We start from the raw sequence: 18855 nt of genomic DNA, 5'->3' as shown, positions 1-18855 counted from the left end.
ACTTTGTATAGGGGTTACATGTCTAATGGCTCCTGTTGCGACCAGTGCAAATTGATGACCTTAAAAAGAAAAGACCTCTCTGCAATGAGCTTTGGTTGACATAATTATGGGAGGCCTAACATTGGTTGGATTCTTACTACCCAACCTTGGACAACTGACGGGTTGTCACGACATGAGCCAGGCGGGAGTAGGGGGCGAGAGATCGCCAGACTGCTTTCCTTTCCATTAAAGAAAATAACATTCCTCACTTCTAGGTCATGAGCCAGTGTGCTCCTTGTATTTGGCATTGTACAGCATCTCGTTCCTGGGGTTGTGTAAGGAGTAAAGCAGGTGTCTTGTCTGTGTTTGTTGGTAATGAATAGACCTTGTTCTTCAATTTTGGGTCACGTGTGATAGGACAGTGTTTGGAATTTTTTCACCCGGCTTTTATTAGGATTTTAGCTAATATTAATGTGAATGCTATGGTTTCTTTTACCACAGGGGACACTCTTTAGTTATTCTTCATGGAGTCTTTTGGCTTCTATTTTTGCACTCTTAATCTGAATGTACGACTTAAGTCTTGGGGAAATGTTATCTCATGCTTCCCCACTGCCGTTCCTATCCGCCCTTATTTATGGTACCCTTGGCTTGTTAGCTGTCTGAGATCTGCACAGATCTGTATTTTGATATTTCAGCATTTTGAGTTCTTGTGAAGTCTTGAGGCCTTTCATTTACTTAAAAGCGTGTTGCGGCTTCTATTTTGGAAAAGATGGCAGCCAATTAGTGTTGCTTTTTATGTTGGTGAGCTATATATGCGTGTCCATGTTGCATTCAGCGTATACATTGCTTATGCTAGTATTCATGTCTTATGGATACTATGTTAATGTTTTCATGTATATCCTTCTGGGGCCTGGGTCTTCAATCCCTCCAACTCTCTCTCTTCGTAAATACCTTCCTACTTGAGCTCTTCGCTCCTCCAACTCCCTCCAGGTCAGTCACTTCTCCAAGCAACAAGTTGGTGGTAGATCTTTCTTCGGCTGGGGCCTCCCTCTGGGACAGCCTCATGCCTCTCTGAAACTCAGGTTCCGGAAACACCTCAAGACCTTCCTCTTTGCTTCTGCCTTCTCTCTTCCTCTCCCCTACTGATTTCCTGTCTTGTATTACACTGGTCACCTAGCTACCCTCTGATTTCGTGCCCAGGTCCCTGCCTGCCCATTTGCACACCCGTACTGCCTCCCGGCAACCCTTGCATTTGGGTCTGTATCTGTAACCCTACAGTCCCCCTACCTACACTTTTGGACACATTCTGTCTGCACTTACCTTTGCACCTGGCACTTGCTGGCCACACTGCTTGTTCTGTACTTGCGCTATCTCAATGTCACTTGGCCTAGTAAGATCGTTGTCTGTCCTCACTCTATTTCCCCCTTCCTTGCCTCATCGCGCCTTGAAACACTTGTGTATAGGCGCGTTACAAATGCCATATATCCTATAAATACATGCATTACCTAGTGTTCGCATTCTTCATGTCGAGTGCTCATTTGCTTTGTCTAATGCATGCACAAGCATCATCACAATATTGGTTTGGTTTACTCAAGCCATCTTTAGTTTTATGTTGCCCATCTCCTGCTGTACCTGCCCAGGAACAAGGGTGCTACGGTTGTCTGTTATCTTTGTGAGTAACGTTTCTCCACTGTGCAATATTGAACTGGAGGAGGGGCAGAAGCTATGGATGACCTATTACTCTGCTTCAACACTTAAGAACCCAGATATTTGCAAGCGTATGTTCAACACATTGAGCTATCTTCTCAACCATTGTGACACTCAACCTTATTTGCATTTCAGCTCTGGTTATTGCACCTGATGAATACAATCCCCAAAGAAAGATGTAAAAATGCCTCAAAGGTTGTGCTATAGTAAACACTAACTCTAAGTACTACAGTGAACACAGGATGTTACAGGATTCATGGTCGGATCATAAACTAACAGCCTGGCGGCATAACATGGCCTCTGCAGCACACTAGAATAGCAACACCTGTTATTTTTATTTTGTAAAATAAATACATCTGACAGTCTGGTGTGGGTCAGGGGACATGCCCCTGTTTCCCTTGCATAAAGGCATCTCTCGGGTAACGTTTGCTGTCCTAACTCGGATTTTCAATTCATTGAGCAAAAAAGTCATGGGAAGTGGAACCCTGGCACCAATTGTGTTTTTTTGTGCTAACAGACACAAACTCTAGCAGTTTGCTGCCCGAAATGGCTACTTTACTCGCTGGCCCGTTTTACAGGCTATGGGCTCAAATGTTTGTTCTCTGCCTACTGAACGAAATGGTAATTTGGGGTTGAATTAACAGTAAAAAAGGCTCTTTTGCAGTTTTTTTAAGTCTAAAAAAAAAAATATATACACAGGAAGAGTTTGTATTTTATTTTCCTCTAAGGACTTTTCTTGTTTGGTACCTGGTTTTCTATTGGCATACAATAATAACCGTTAAACATAATATGGGAGCATTCCCTGGCAACATGACACCCCAGCATTCCCTTTACACCAAGGCCCGTGCAGTTAATTACTGCATGCTTCTCCACAGTACAACAAGCCCCTGCTGCCAGCACCACTGGTCCTTGCAATCCTGCGCATGGTGATACTGTTCTATCCCCAATTCCAATGGCCTCGAAACATGAGTTAGTTGCGCATGAGCAGAGGGCATCTCCCAGGAATCGGGAGCTACTACTAGGGGTAACTAGTAGCTATCGAGTCACACATGTAACTTACTTGTGAGATGCACACTGTAACCTTTTGTCCATATGCACCTGGCAATGTCGAACCCTGCATCTCTGCTTATGCAGCATCTTTCTGATTACATACATGCATCCAGTGCAGTGGGTGCCCTGCCCATCTCTCCTTTTTTAGTTTTGGCTATTCAATGTCACTTAAATACCACCTATAAGTATTGGAATGCAGCTTTGAGAGGGCGAACATGAGGAAGGACGCAGCCTTTGGGTGTTTGGTTATTTACCCACCCTTTGATTGCCCATTGCCATGCTAATCCGCATTGCCATTCCCACCCGTTACTTGCCTTTCCCCGCGCAGAGCACATCCTTCTGGGATATGAGTTTGCTTTATCAAACCGTAACAGACTGGCCTGTCGGGCTTCTTTCTAAGTAGACTGCTGAGAGTGCATGGTTTCATTGAAGATGCTGCTGTAGTAATGTCTTCACCATGTGTGCCATCTGCTACTTGATTTGTTCTTACACTGAAATCCTGTGAAAACTAAGCATTTACAAAGCGAACGGTATAGATGGGCACTGCCATAACAGTATTAACTGGTGCCCAACAAATGCCTATGCAAAAGATCAAACTGTTGACTTTGCCAATGATTGTTGTCCTTTGGAGGAGTTGGGCGGTTCCTTACTTTGGCTATCGGACCAGAACTGATCCACTGCCAGACCGACTTCATGGACAGGGCTTTAAAGTCGGGCTTCTGCAAATCTAGCGGCCAATGGAGTTAAGAGGATGAGGGGGGGTGTGTTTTGTGTTTGGTTTTTTTTTTTTTTTTTTTTTTTTTTTTTCCCCACCTTAGTCTCTATCCATTGGATGCTCGAAAAACTCCTAAAAACCAAGGTACCCACAAACCCAAAATATAAAGTCCCTTAAAAAGGAGCTTCCACTTGGAGCGCTCACAAAATCAGTCAACTATTAATATATTTGTATTAAACACTTAATTTAAAAAAATTAAATAACAAAAATAAAAACTGAGGAGGAGGTTGTGGATCACTGAGCAGGAGTGATTCCCTCAATACCTCAACAGCGCCATCTACTGAGAGGGGATGATTCTAAACCTTTTTTTTTTTGTTTTTCTTGGCGGCGCAGTGGTTTGGGGCTTGGACGTCCAGAGGCTGAAGGGGCAAAGGCAAGCGGTTGTTGCTTGGTGGGCTGAGGTGTGTATGGTTCAGGAAGGCTTGAGAATGAAGAGGGGTGGTCAAGTGGGAGATTGTCCTCCAATTAGGAGTTTGGGGTAATGGGAGGAGGATATTTGACAGCAGTGGCGGGAGAAGCGAATGGAGGAGATTAATTTGCAGGGCAGAGTTGATGAATAAGAATTAAGTGCTTACCTCTGTCTGGGCGCAGCCTCAAATTCACAGGTTGGAATCGCTGCCAGTCTGATCATCCTACCACGATCAATAAATTAAGCACCGTGCATTTAGGTACTAACAACTGTTGCAGCCTTTTGAGGCAGTAGGAAACTGGCGTGAAGCTTCTGCTTGTAGCATAGCTGGGTTTGTTGGTTGGAGTTGAAAGGAGAGGCGGTCCCCTGCCCTACCGACAAGGCTTTAGTTGATGGGCATGGTGGTACCTGCATCCTGACACATGGTTTGTCGGGGAACCAGAACTCCAATGTTCCCCTGGGGTAAGTTCTGTGGTGGTATGACAAACCTTGTTAGTAACTGGCGACTGTTGACCAAAGATTGTAACCGTTAGTTCTTGCAGTATGCTTAAAGTAAAGTAGGACGAACTCCTGACTTAAATCAAAAAGATTTAATGTAGTGGGCACATACTTCATGAGTCTGGCAAACACATGGCAGGTGAAGGAGCCAACCGCGTTTCCACTGTAGTCTTTATCAAGGCAGAATATTGGTGGTTGGATGTGAATAGGAATTTAGCGCCTCAAGAAGCCTCCCAATGATAAAGGGTGTTGGGCTGTATAGCCAATCTGAAAAAAGTCAGAGGACGCTCCGTCACTACGGAGGGGTTAGCATAGTTAACCTGGTTTGCTTGACTTGGATCTGTCCTCTTGCCAATTTGCTCCGACTGCAAGGGATCCTTTTTCTGATTCAGAGTCCCCGAATGTACGCCTCACCAGCATGCTGTTTGAGTCACTGATTCCGGCTCTTTGCCATTCCACACACTGTGGGCCAACATGTGCCCCTGTAATGGGCCCCTTCACAATAACTCAACGAGATCTCGAATTCACTCCTTCCCACACCACGTTTCAATATGGGTTTCAACTGTGTGGGCCGAACTGCCCAGGTATCCTGCTAGCCCCCCGCTTACCCTAGACCCCAGTGCAGCCTTGCCCATCTTGAGGTGGGTCACTCTTGCCGCCTCAACATAGGGCTTGTTGCACTGGGCCCATTTGCTGGCCTGGTCAGAAATGGGCTCTCTACAAGCGGGCCCCATGTTTGTCATTTATATGAACTGCCCAAGCTCTGAATCTGGTCCTGTTTTGGCACCCTCCCATGCACGTCTGTGGGCCTTTTGGATTCATTCTGCTATGTAATGCCTCCTGAGATTTTGCAAGTGGGGGAAATTGTTCGATGAGGGAAAATTCTTTGGTCACCAGCAGTTGCCAGGAGTGATGCCTTAGGCCAACTAGCAGCTTCTTAACATATCAAATTTTATTTGGGAGAGGGGGGATTTTTAAATCCAAACTCTGTGGGTAGGCATGCTCCATTTCCAGAAATTCTGTTTGCAAGATGGCAGTGGCGCACAGCACTTAAGTTAGACATTTGGTTGAGCGTGATTTCTATCGTGGTCCGATTCAGATCCTATATGCAAGGTGGTCATGGAGCCTAGCTTCAGGTAAGTAGTGATGCAGATTAACCTCCAACACCCTCCGCGCATCAGAAAAGTGGGGACGGGGGAAGAGGCTCGCTGATAGCTGGCCGGTATCTTTGTCTCAACAGTGGGTTTCCTCTATATGGGAATTGGTGGTAGCCACCTTGAAGCAGACTGTGCAGATCCTGATGGAAAACTATTAGTGCAGAGTAGAAATGTAGAATCCGGTTATATAGGTGCTAGATCGTGTGCATGGCACAAAAGGGGTCCTACTTTCACAGGAGAGCCAATTCAGCCAGAGCAGTACTAGGTGAGTGCTTTTAAGAAGCGTGATTTTTACAATGGGATCTAGGTTTGAATTCCCACTGAGTAAATGGGAGCAGGATGAATGGGTGAGTGAATAATGTGGTCGAAGGGGCTGGGTCAGAAGTATTTGGGGAAGAGGAATGCAATACTTGGTCAAGTAGTAAGTAACGTGTAAAACGCTTTATCCATGAAGTTGATCTGAAAAAGGTGGACTTTAAAAACGTATTGAACCAAAGGGCAAGGAGATATAAATGCAATTAAGGAGGATAGCTGGAAGCATGGAGGAACTCCCATATTCTGGACAAAGTGGCGACCAAGCAATTGACCTTCTCCCAAGTGTTTTTAAATGTATTCGCACTTGAAACCTAGCAAGGTAGTTTTGTGACTGCCAGTTGAAGGTGGCCACCGAGTGGTATTAGGCTGGAATAAGTCTGAAGTCTCAGCCATAGCCTGGTTCTGTAGGTTAGTCTCGTGGATGGAGGTCTAAGTTGGGCTGCGGCCGGCAGTCAAAATCACAGAAGTTGAGAATTCCAATTAATGTAGGTTATGGTGAAGGGGGGGATGGGGGGTTGGTGCAAGAAGTTGAACAGCAAAGTGTTTGAAGGTAATGTGAAGAAGGTTGCAGGGGAGTAGTTGGGCTGCATTTACTGACCTTGAGGCCAACACCATTGCCTTTGTGGGTAGTGGAAGAAGATCGACTAATCTGGGGGCAAGGCTGAAGGAGAGTCCTGTGTGTGTGTGTGTGTATATAACTGACATTTTGGAGAGATGGGGATGCAAGAAGAAAATGGGGACTCTACAGGAGGTGGGACTTGAAGCTCTTAAGAAGATGGGAAGAGTGTTCCAAAGATGCCACACTAACTTGGAGGTCTTGGAGTACCTTTGGACTAGGTTGCTCAAGCTCTGTTACTGGTTGGTGGTATAATAGCAAAGTTTCCAATTAGGAAGACCTTGCTGACAACCTAATGAACATGGTTCATTATCCAGTGATGCCAATTCAGACCTATGACGGAGCTTCTTCAGTGTCTCGCGGTGCAGTTTTTTTTTATGCACATTGGTAACTGATTAGATGAAAATCAAATCCCACAATTGAACCTATGGCTGTGCTGAGTGGGAAATCCTTCGTAGACTGTAGCAGCACGTCGATTTCAAAATTCTATCTTTTGCGTCATCTACTGGAGAATCCTAGATAACCTCTTCATGGACAAGGAACCCCCAGCATGGGGTCTGCACTCTCTCTCTCCAGATGTTTTTAGACTAAAACTCCCATGATCCGTCACCATTGACTGTTGCATAGGTCTGATCAGAAGTGTAGTGCAAAACTGAGAGCCTGAGGTTGCAGACCCCTGCTCGATATGTGGTGACCCTGAAACTACGTGCATGGGTGCTGGTTGACTCTCCCCACAGGTTTAGAGGGCACCTGCTCAAGGTGGGGTGGCTATGGATATTTCAGATGTCTCTTAACATGTGTGTTCACTGGTGCACACAGCCATGTTAAGACGTTGCAAGAGACCTTTTAGGCCTTTAACAACTCGCCCTTCCTTCGGGATTGCCTTTACATAGTCGAAGCTGTTTAATCAAATGCACTGTGCGTGCTCGGTCATGCAGCTTAACATACAAACTTTCCTAGCCATATAGATAGTCTTGACCAGTTGGAAATGTTGTCGTTTGTCAAATGTGATTACACCGTGGCTATATACGCAGGTTGGGATTGGCTATATACGCAGGATGTGCTTACGTTGCTCCTCCAGTCTTGTTTGATGTGTAAATCAAGGCTTTGTCTAGGTAAAGTGCTTGATCTTTGTGCCCACCCTTGACATTATGGACCGGGAGTTGGGGATTTTAATGGTATTTCGGGAGCAGTGTAGACTACCACTGCGCAGCCGGTGTGGTTGAACGAAAGGTGCGGATTGTGAGGGGTGGAAGGGTTAGCGCGAGATTGCGTAGAACAGGCAGAGATGGCTGCGCCTTACTGCCTCGGGAGTTGCGAGTAGTTGGGCGGATGCTTGAAGGAGCTGGGATTTCTGTCTGAATCACTGGGCACGCGTTCCTGATGAGGGCTTGTTGGGAGATGCGCTGGGCGCGCTGTGGTGTACACGCACGACCACTGTGGGATCTTTCCCTTGGATCGTGGCTATTTCTCTGGTTCTTTCTGTACTTGGCAGCTTGTCGGGATAATCGATGCAGCTAATGAATCCTGCGAGTTAATGGCACCCTGAGGAGGCCATGATCGAAGTTAACGGAGCAGCGCACCCCGTGCTTCTCACTTTTGTTTTGAGCGATCATGCTGTCTGGCCTTGCAGAGGTGAAGCCAGGATTGTCCAAAAAGTGGGGCCTGAAGCTAATGAAGTTGGGCCAACATGTAAATGCCCACCCAAGCGGGCATTTACAGATTTTGGGTGGGCCTTGCCTGCTCAGGCCCTACCCTGTCTACGCCTATGTGGCCTTGTACCGGGACCAAAAGCATGGAGCTGAATTACTTAAAATGCATATTTTTTTTTTGTAGTACTTGCTTGTTTAAGACTGATTTCGGGAAGGTTTCACTAGACTAGGGAGTGTAATCCCAGCATCTGCACTGGAGACAAAGTGTGTGATTAAGGGATAATTGATTTTTCCCAGTTCCCTTTTTCAGGCAAGCATTTCAATTGCTTAGAATCCCTCTGAAAACCAGAGTTAAATGAAATGATAAACTTGCCCTTCTAGTCAGCATGGAAGCCGTTCATTCCAGCAGAGTTGGTCCTACGGAAGGTGTTCGCGCTTGGCAGACCCCGCCCAGTCATAGATCACATGCGGAGTTGGGAGAGGAACTGTATTAATGAATGTAATGCAAGGCAAAAGCCTACATTTCGGCCATCACTAGCTTTGTCAAGCTGTGTACAGTGAAAATCGTAAACCTTGCGAGCTCTTGTGTTTGCTATGCCGGATCATTTGCACAAGGTGTGCCCTGTGATGGAAGTACGGCTTTCCTGCCCAGTGCTGTACCTCGTCCATCCAAAGGTCTTTGAGAGGACATCCCTTTAATTTCTGACCCCTACTAGCCAACCTCTACAAGCGGGGGTCTGCAACCTTTTTGTCTCCAGCTGTTTTGTACTACAACTCCCATCAGCCAATGGTAAGGAGTACAAAACATCTGGAGAGCTGAAGGTTGCGGGATTCTGCTCTAGAACCAGAGGAAAGGGATGCCCTCGTAAGGAGGGGGACATGAAAGCATGCCATTAACATCTGCCTCAGAAGCAGCTTTTAGTAAACGGGAGTTTTTTTTGTTGCACTTGGCAGACTTTTTCCTCCTACCTATGCAGTGTCGAGAGGCGTTGGACTGGGCTCTGCATTCTCTTCAAGCAAGTTAGTCTTAGTCGAAGGTTTCTTGTAGCTCAAACTCCAGGCAGGAAGGAACAGCGAACATAGTCATGCATGTATTGGCATTTGCCCCCCCCCCCCCCACACCTCCTTCTTGCAATTCAGAAAGAGGCACCTTCTATATGGGTAAATCGCATTAACTAATTTGTATCATTGGATTGACGCTCTATTGGACTTGGATATACCAATACACAGACACAACCTGTATGCACCCTAGTCACCCCGTTTGTGCATGGCGGATGGTACCGCACACTCTTTACTGCTCCTGTTGCTTAACAGTGATGCCACACTGCCATGCTGTGACTTGTGCCCTCCTAACTATATTCCTAGTAACCTATTCTTACAGGCCTAGACATAACCTCACTCCGCTGCTAGGCCCATGCTAAAAAGATACACCAAATAACAAAAATAGGAGCCCATTTCAAATGCCATGCTCGGACCAATAGCATGATCAGTGGCATACTGAGCGGGCGGGGGGTGGGGTAAGCTTGCTCCCTGCCACGCCCTCCACCACCCCCGTGGCTCTTTCGAGCCCGACCGGGACGTTTGTCAGTGGGACCCCTCTCCCATTAGCACCTCAACGAGGGTGCCCTACAGGAAACTGTCCTTCTGGCATGTTCATTGTCGTGGCAGCAGGACACCTCACTTTCATAAGGGGATAGTGACCTGCTGCCAGGACAATGTCCCAAGGAGATCAGGGCAGAAGAGGGGCTCTCGCGTTGCTCTGTCAACAGAGCATTACAATGTGAGGCATTCGGCACTGATGGGAGGGGGGGACTATTGGCACAGACTTTTGTCTCTTTAGAAATGGGTATTGGATGGAGTGATCTGAAGTGAGGAAAAATGTTGCATGCTTTATAAAACAATACTGAGGCTTGAAAACCCAAGGGGGATTAGTTAGGCTCAGATTAATCTGGATGCTATTTTGACATGGAATGCAGGATGGGGAGAATAAAACTGAAGCCATACTCGGCTCATCATATAGTAGTGTATACGTTTACTATGAAAGGCTATAGTGTATACGTTGTGTAATGTGGTTTGCTTCCAAAGCATTGCTATAAATAAAGTATTACTTAAGCACATGAAAGCGATACCGTAATACATTCTATATCAACAACCTGTGAAGATATGTTCAGTTGCTTAAGTTGTCCTTATCCCGGTTTAATCGCGCTCTCATCTGCAGCTCTGTATGTGATTCTGATTCACCTCATAGCTTGTGTTATATATCGTGCTATTATAAAAAAAAAAGCCTAATGAGTACAGAGTTGTTCCATATATAATGGTGCAGCAATTGAAGTATTTTGCACCACGGGTTATTTGCCACTTGCCTTACTTATGGCAACTTATTCTAAAGTCACTTCCATGGTGCCTTGAAACACATGTGTATAGGTGTGTTATAAATGCCATATCATCATATCAGTGACTGATGATGCTCCTTGCAATGGCGAGGGCACTTTTGGTGTAATCCATATGCAAATTAGGAGATTTGCATGTATTTTGCCCCATAGCGCCTGCAGTTTTTTTTTGTTAAAATGCCATCGGCTGTTATCAAAAATGTAGATTGGGGTAGGGTTGGGCAGTTTGGGGGGCACAAATGACCATATGGAATTGCACACACTGCATTTGGGGGCGAAAGTAGCAGAACACTGCGCAGCCCCTACCCCCCCCCCCACAATGCTGGATACTCTCCTTAACGTGCGATGAGCAGCGTCGCAACTGGGCCAAGGCAGAAACACGACACTTCAATGTGTATGAGAAGGCTTTCCAGTCTTGTTTTTTTTTTTTACACTTAATGGATGGCCAGCCTACGGAGTGGGTGCTAGGACAACCTGTATAGCGTGCCACGACTCTACCCCCAGGGCATTCTCAATCCGAGTGAGGTGGAAGGAGTGTTCCCCTGGGTTGGCCAGAACTGGCTCTGGACCCAGGGGTGGGTGGGGCAGGGGTGGGGACTCGTCCTCTTTGCAGCCCCGACGCGTTTGCTGACTCCAATAAATGTGATCTGTCTGTTACAAAAAAAAAATAGTCTCTGTTCAATTCTTTTATTTCTAAGTCTCTGGTCTGGGGTGGGGGGGAGTGGCCATGCTGTAGATTTTTTGGAGTTGTATTTTTTTCGAAACCATTTGAAGTTTGTGGGAAGCTACAGCTCCCAGAATTCCAAGAAAGAATATTTTATCTATCCTGTCCTTGACAGGCATGGACACGGGGAACTTGAGAGCTCAGCAGACGGGTCTGTAGCACCTTAGCATAATCCACTAAATGCTGGGTGTTGAGTCCATGCGCCTCCAGACTGTTTAGTCCGTACCTCTTTGAGGGCAGCGCAATTCTCCAAATGCCAGGTTGCGTCACCTTAAATTACAGCGCACTACTTGGTAAACCTTCATTACGGTTCTTCTCACCCCCCCCCCCCCCCGAGACTCGTGCTGCCAGCGACTAGGTTGTTGTGCCACAATGAAAGCCAGCCCAGTTTTGTTATTTTCAGCGCCGAAAGTTCAGCGCTGTGTAATTATTGCAGCGTTTGTTTTCACCTTTTCTTGCCTAATGTTCAGTCGGTACTTGCAAATTATGAAGCGTTGAAGGAAGCTTTTCTAGTCTTTAAAAAAAAACAAAAGCTGCAATTTTGTGGGTGTGTGTTTGCAGACCAATGTATTTACGCACAGTAGCAATTCAGAATTCTCCTTCGTTTTTATGTAGTGTATTGAGTACATGTTATCACACTGATTTTGATTATTGGTCCTCCACCTCACCCAGTTTTAAAATGCGTTTTTAACTCTGCAGCGGGCCCTTGTCACCCCCCTCTGCTTGAACACAACCTCGAGTGATACATTGATTGGTTCCAGCCAGCTCAGTAGACATGGCCCCCTTGCAACGCACTTGGACAAATACGACAGCAGCAAGAAGTCCATTGGCGCAGCGCTCCCTAACTCTGCTTTACTGTACCCTTGGCTGGTGTGGGTTGAATCTTCGGATCCGCATGTTTATGGTGCCTGATCCAAGATTCACCCCCAAAACTCAACTTCATTGGGCTTTGCCCACAGTCTTAGAACTACTGGAGTTAGAATCAGCCTGATGAACCGGGAAGCCTCACTCAAGGTATGTACACACAAGGTTGGCCACCTTTCTACACCAGCTGTAGCTGGTATATTTATTATTTGGGGAGGGGGGGGGCTTAAGGTTTGCTGCAAGTATGTGGGAGCAACCAGCCAAGGAGCAATTTCATGAGGGTTTGCAGGGGGTCTCCCTCTCTCTACATGTATATAGCGTGCTAAACCCTGAGGCAGAAAGGCGCTGTTACATGACCAGTTGCTCATATGACAATACAGGCATTATGTATACATACAGTGTGAACACAGTGTGAATCGAGCATCGTGCTTCGTCAGTTTTGCAATTCTCCGCATGACTGGGCGGCACTTGCAGTTCATATTGGGAGAACATCAATGTTTTTAGCACTCTCCGGAATGGCCAATAAGAGTGTTCAGCACACAAGGTCGGTGAGAGGCGATTCTAATGTTTGGCCTCAATGGCTGGAAGCTAGAGCCTCCAGCTTTGGCCCGTTGGAATTCGGGCTGGGTGATGTGGTGGGCTTAGGCTGCTCTGGTGGGTCTTGCAGAAGATGCTTTTCTGAATTCTTTTAAAAATGGGGCGGGGCAATATCCGCTCATGAATAGAGAGCCAGTGGACTGTTTTCCCTACTGCTGTGATATGTTCATCTTTGGGGATATTCAGTGCTGCTCTGGGTGCATTGTTCTGGATAACTTGCATTTTCTGAATGTTGATGTCAGTGGTACCTGCAAAAAGGGCATTGCAATAGTCCAGCCTGGATCATACGGTGGCTCAGGCTATTGTAAGGCAGCAGTGAGAGAGGAAGGGTCTGGAAGTTTTATTAGTTTAGTTGTGTAAGCGGCAGAGGAGGCAATGGCGCAAACGTGCCATGCCGTGAGGGATAGTGTGGCATCGAGATATATGCTAAGCGTTTTCACAAAAGGTGATAATGATGTACTGTCAATGTGAGTATTGGGGAATCCAGCTTCTTGATCACTGATGGTGGGGCAGGGGGAAGAGGCCTACCAGAATCAGTCTTCTCATCGTTCAGGCATAGACCGTGATTGGCCATCCAGGCATGTAGACGGAGTTTACGGTGGTGGAATCATTGTGGTAGTTGCTGGAGAGGGGCAGTAGGATTTGCATGTCGTCAGCATAGTTTGTATACAACATACCATAGTCCTGGAGGGCAAATGATGGTATTGTGAATATATTATACAAAATTGGGGACATGCAAGATCCTTGGGGCACCCCACATATGATAGGTGCTGACGTGGCACTGGCATTCTCCACAAATACTCTGAAAGATCTGTCCCTTAAGGAGATGATCCAGGATGTGGCCTCAGGAGAGAAGTTGGCTGAGGATAGCTGCTGGCCTAGGATTTTGTAGTCCACTAGGTTGAATGCTGCTAAGTCCAGGCGAAGCTGCAGGGAAGCCTTGCCATCATCCCAGATTTCGCCTATCTGGATCTTTAGGTTGAGTAGTGCTGATTTTGTCCTGTGGCCTGGGTGGAACCCTGACTGATGCATACCCAAGATATGATTGGCTTCAAGGAATCTCTGGATTTGTAGGTAGGCTACTTTATCCAGGATTTTTAGCAGGAATGGAACATTTGTGATGAGCCTGTAGGTTTAGGGATTGTAGTGTCTAGTGAAGGTTTTTTGATGAGGGGCAAGTACCCAGGATTCGTTGGGGCTGTGGGGATTGTGCCAGTGGAGAAGGAGGCATTAATAAAGGAGGCAATGAGGGGTGCTAGAATGTCAGAGCAGTCTTTAATAAGACTTGCAGGGCAAGCATCTTCTTTTGCATCAAGATGGTTTGAGCCCTCTAAAAATGACTTCATCTTCCGAGATGTTGGAAAAGTAGAACATGGGGAGATTTTGGTGTCTGATAGTCGGGGACGATGAGGCTGTCAGATGCCGGCAAGGGGGTCGATCCAGGATTGTTTGTACATTTTTCTGTGCAGGGAGTCCATTTTGGCGACCATTGTGTTTTGAATATTAGTACATCCCAAATCGTCTTTGGTTATAGTGACCGGGGGATGGTCGTGGTTTCCAGTTTCCTAAGAATAATTATCTCACGGGTGTTGGATTTGGCATTGTAGGTGGCAGATTTAACAGAGCATGGCTTTTGTGTAGCGTTTGGGTGCTACAGTGAACAGTAGCAGCTAGGGAGGTGGTTTCCTCCCTAGCTGCTACTAGCCATTTGTTTGCGCTAAGCGTTTCACGTTCTGGGGTGAACCACGAGTTTCTATGTGCAGAGGATTGAGTGTGTATGGCTTGAGCGGGGCTTTGGTGTCGATGGCGACAGGTTTTGGCATACATGTCTGCAAGTGTTGGTGTCATTGTCGAATGGTGGGTCGGGTAAAAGTGAGCTGAGCAGGGGAGAAAGACGTTCTTTGGTGAGGATTTTAGAGCTGCAGGTATGAGTGGGGGGGGGTGTAGCAGAAACGCCATGGGTGAAGCGAGTCCTATTGGTGGTATGGAGAACTGCACTATGTTATGGTCTGACCACGGGCAAAGGCTGTTACAATGGATAGATCTGCAATCCAGTCTAGGATGCAGCTTTTGATGTGCATGGGGGTGCTGATACATTGTTGGTAGTCAAGAGCGCTAAGCGAGTTGGAGAGCGATGCGGCTGTTGGGATATCAGGGTAATTTATCACCTAGGTTGAATTCCGATAGGAGGATCAATTTAGAAGTGGGTTTAATGTAGACAACCAGGCTGTATAGGAGGTTATCTTCGAAGGACGCGGTTGGAGGGGGCAAGGGAGGGGGCACCGATGGATGGTGTGCATAGTAATGGTGTCTGACTCAGAGGGACAATTTAACAAACCACTGTGGCTGTTATTGGGCAGGCTGGAGTTCTCTAATGGACAATAAGTACTTTGCTATGAGTGCTACTACTCTACCTCTGGCATTTGATCTGTCAGAATGGAAGATGGTGTATCCAGGGGTGGGGGGGGCAATAGGGGGCAGCGCTGGATGCAGCATGCAACCATGTTTCTCCGGTTGCGAAGGTGTTGAGATTTAGGGTAGTGATTAGGTAGTTGATATAGAGGGCATGTGCTGGGATGGACGGTGCGTTGATTAGGGTGCATTTCAGTGGTATAGTGGGTGTGTGCCCAGTCTGCTGGCCACATGGGAGCTTAGTGGTGTCCTTCTGTTGGGAGATGGGTTTTGTTGGCTTGTTGGTGCTGCGGGTTGCCGTTAGCTTGGCTCTTGCTGCATTTACCCTCAATGCCCAGTAGAAAATGCTATACCATAGTCCAGAAATGTTCAACTTTCTTACCAATGTGGGCCAAGGCCACACAAGTCCTTGTCATGCTGCTGCCTTCACCCTTGATGCCCCTTGCTGCAATAAAATTAATTCTCCTCCAGGCTACCCTATTCACCGGAGGCCTGCTACCCGGCCCGGCCCACATGCATCAATTATTCGTTCACTCTCATTCGCACACATCCGCATTCATTTGCTCACATTCACGCATGCAACCATACAGCATTCATACACCCTTTCTCATGTGCACACTCTTTTACAGGGGTTTCCGAGCAATGTACACGCTTTAATGCACGTACAAACACAAACCCTTACTGTTAAGACGGATTTCTGAACTCTGACCTGGTGGGCAGAGGTTCAGAAGGCCAGCCTAGTTTCTTGGAACAGGGTAACCTCTGGACAAGCCAGACCAATCAAGGTAGCTATGGCAGGCGGTGAAGACTAAGTCTCAGGAGGGGTGAGGGTGACTGAAGACCTCAATGAGCACACAAAACAAGGACACTTAAAAATTAATCCCAGACAGGTGTATATATCAAAAATATACAAAAGCATCTAAAAAGCCTTTGGAACTCAACACACAGTAAAGGCATCACAGCAATCCTACTAAACTAAACCAACCCAACACAATCCATACAAGATATATACAAGACTATTGGGGTCTAAAGGGTTAAAAAGCACGAAATACATTCACAAGCTAGGGGGGGGGGGGAATGGGCAGTGCAGATAGTCTTTAGTCCCCTTCAACATCAAACACGAGGCAGTCCAAATCCTAAAACGAGAGGAGCCTTATGCTCAATAGTACATGTAGTGCAGGCGCATGCGGTTGTTCCAATGGGCAAAACGGGGTCTCTAGCAGCTCAGGAAGGTGGGTGCAGCTTAAGAATAAATTCCCACTATTAGAGGAGGGCCTTCACTTGAAGGCAGAGGTGATTGCAAGGTTCGGAAATAGTTAGCTAGTTCATACTAGCAGTGGAAAGGAGAGGGGCCACTTGTGCGAATGGATGGAGGCACTAGGGGCCACCGGTTAAGGTTACTCACCGGCCCCAGGTGTACTCTGGACCAAACTTCGCCAGTCGAGTCCACTTCGGTTGCGGGTTCTACTGCGGCAATATGACGGCTCTGCAGCTTTCAGTTCCGGAGATCCAAACGGGGCAGCTGTGATTTCTCCACTCCTGGTGGATGGATCAGGCCAGTTTCACTGAAGCAGGTTTCAGGGGCAAGAGGGTCACAAAGGCAGCGCACCTGCAGAGATCGTTGCCGCGGCTGGGCAACACGGGAACAGCTTTTACTTCGGTCCTGGCACACTCGTCTCACTTCAGACCTGGGAATGCCAAGTGTTTGAAATTCGGCGTGAAGGTGCTGGAGACACAGAGCTAGCAGTATACCAAGTTTCGAGGGCCTCATCGAAACGACAGCGGAGACAGAGCAAAGGGCCTGTGTAAGATGGTCAGCCCACTGGTTGGCCCAGGGACACTTCCGAGAAGGCTTACTTGCAGGTTTTGTTGAAGGTGCCGAGATTAGTTGGTCCCACTATGCTAATGGGTCGAAGCATCTTCGCAGACCTTCTAGGATGACCAGATGCAGAGGGACAGCAGGCACAGGGTGCCAAACCTTCCAGCGGTTCCTTGACTTCGCTTCTTAGTTTCAGGATACTTTGATCCTATCCTTCGTTCAGTGAGAACTCCAGAGATCGACATGTTAGGGGTGTGTTCAGCCTCCTCTTATCCAACGTTCCCTTCGTGCCAAAACTGAGGGGACCCAATGGGAGATCTGCTCACAAACGCACACTCCATAAGTGGACCAATCACAGACCACGGTGGTCCCAGCATTCACAGTACTCCAACTCTCTCTGGCATCCAGGATGTGTTTTTGGGGGAGACACCCCAGCCCACATCCTGGAGGAACACACAAGGCATGCAGAAGCCTGCGAAAGCTAGGCGTTTCGCAGGAAAATGCATGGCCAAATAAGGACTGACCCGGGTCGGCTCGACCTGGGGAAGGCAAAGGGGCAAGATGGGCAAAGAACCTCGTGGCATGGCCATTTTGGAGCCAGGCTGCCTATTCGTGCCAAGTGCGGTTTAAATGGCAGGAAAGGGGTTAAAATTACATGAACAGATAAGCTGCCACATCTGCACATCTCCAAAAAAGTCCTATGAGTATCTAGGGTCTTTGTAATTGACTAGGAGACCCAAGTGCACTGTACTGTACATTGTGCACTTGTTACACGTTGCAGAAAAGTTGCAACTTTGGAAAAGGAGGAAGGGAAACAGTCTCCCAGTACTGACTGTCTTAAGGGGGTGTCAGTTTCCCCATAAAAAGTGAGGAAAGCCCAGAGGAGTGCAGCAGAAGGCTGTGCTTCTCTGGCAAAGACAGAATAAGGTATATAAACCGCAGCAAAAAGTTTGGGGGTGTACAACTAGAGGGAAAATTGCATATAAAATAATCTTTCCGAACGCTTACCTGTTGCCCAGCTCCGGATTCCATTAGACATGGCAATGCGCTGCCTGTTGCAATGAAGGCCCCCTGTCTTCTGTGCAGCACAGAACTGGAACCACAAAGCAGAGGGTGCTTCTTGGGTCCTGCGTATGTGTGGTGAAACTGGAGCACCTCCATCATGCCGCTATTTAGGATCTGGATCTGTGGGAGGCTCCAAGGCACCCCCTCGCACGTGCATACCTGCATTACCCCTACCTGCATCCCCAATTGACCAGGCAAGGCTGGGGAAGCAGAAATGCGTTAGCCTTGCATGCCTCTTTTGGCATGTGCATTGAGGTAGTACTGGCATGTCAAAATAAAAACCAGTTTCCTTTTGACTGTTCAGTTGAATCCTGAACAGGAGCTGCAGCTTAGGGAGTGCTCTGTGTTTGCACTGGGTTAGCTTGGCTCATCCATAATGAGTGGCAGGGTCCATTGCCGTAATGGACGAACCGCACCTGTTAAGGGGATTTACATTTTGGCATCTGTTAGGGCTTTGGGGTTTTGTAATGGGTGACTAGGATTTCTTTCTTGGAGCTGCCAAATGTGTTCTCCTTTCTTTGTTTTCTTTGCCTTGCACCTCCTTTCTGCCCTGAACTACTCTCCTAGGCTGTTCTTCTGTATGCCTACACTCCTACTGAGAAGCCCCTCCAGTCCTCTGGTAGGAATCAGTGTTGTGTCCTAATTTACTTGCTGTGATGCAACGTGGTTTCTGTACCCAGATACATGCTCGGTGCCCAGATTTTCCCAGAGTGTCCACCATATCCAGTTTTAAAGTCTTCAGCAATTTTCTGTTGACCCCATCACTTTAAGGTTTGGTGGGAATATAATAGTCCAGTATTTCTAATGGTATGCACAAAGACTTGAT

General features: G+C 47.1%; 1 protein-coding gene across 2 annotated transcripts in view; it reads left to right on the top strand.

The window, feature by feature from the left end:
- PTP4A3 (protein tyrosine phosphatase 4A3) overlaps positions 1–18855 on the top strand; it is a 179386-nt gene that overhangs the window by 20305 nt on the left and 140226 nt on the right. Inside the window, exon 1 of one of the 2 annotated variants that reach the window (XM_069621718.1) lies at positions 12266–12286. The exons of the other annotated variant lie outside the window; for it this stretch is intronic. The gene's annotated coding sequence lies outside the window, so the exon portion shown is untranslated. Of the gene's footprint in view, positions 1–12265; positions 12287–18855 lie in introns of those variants that run through there. 2 annotated transcript variants of the gene reach the window in all.

The sequence above is a fragment of the Ambystoma mexicanum genome, chromosome 5q (assembly GCF_040938575.1).
Source record: "Ambystoma mexicanum isolate Mex_15411 chromosome 5q, UKY_AmexF1_1, whole genome shotgun sequence".
Classification (NCBI taxonomy): Eukaryota; Metazoa; Chordata; class Amphibia; order Caudata; family Ambystomatidae; genus Ambystoma; species Ambystoma mexicanum.
This window is presented reverse-complemented; position numbering and strand designations above follow the sequence as displayed.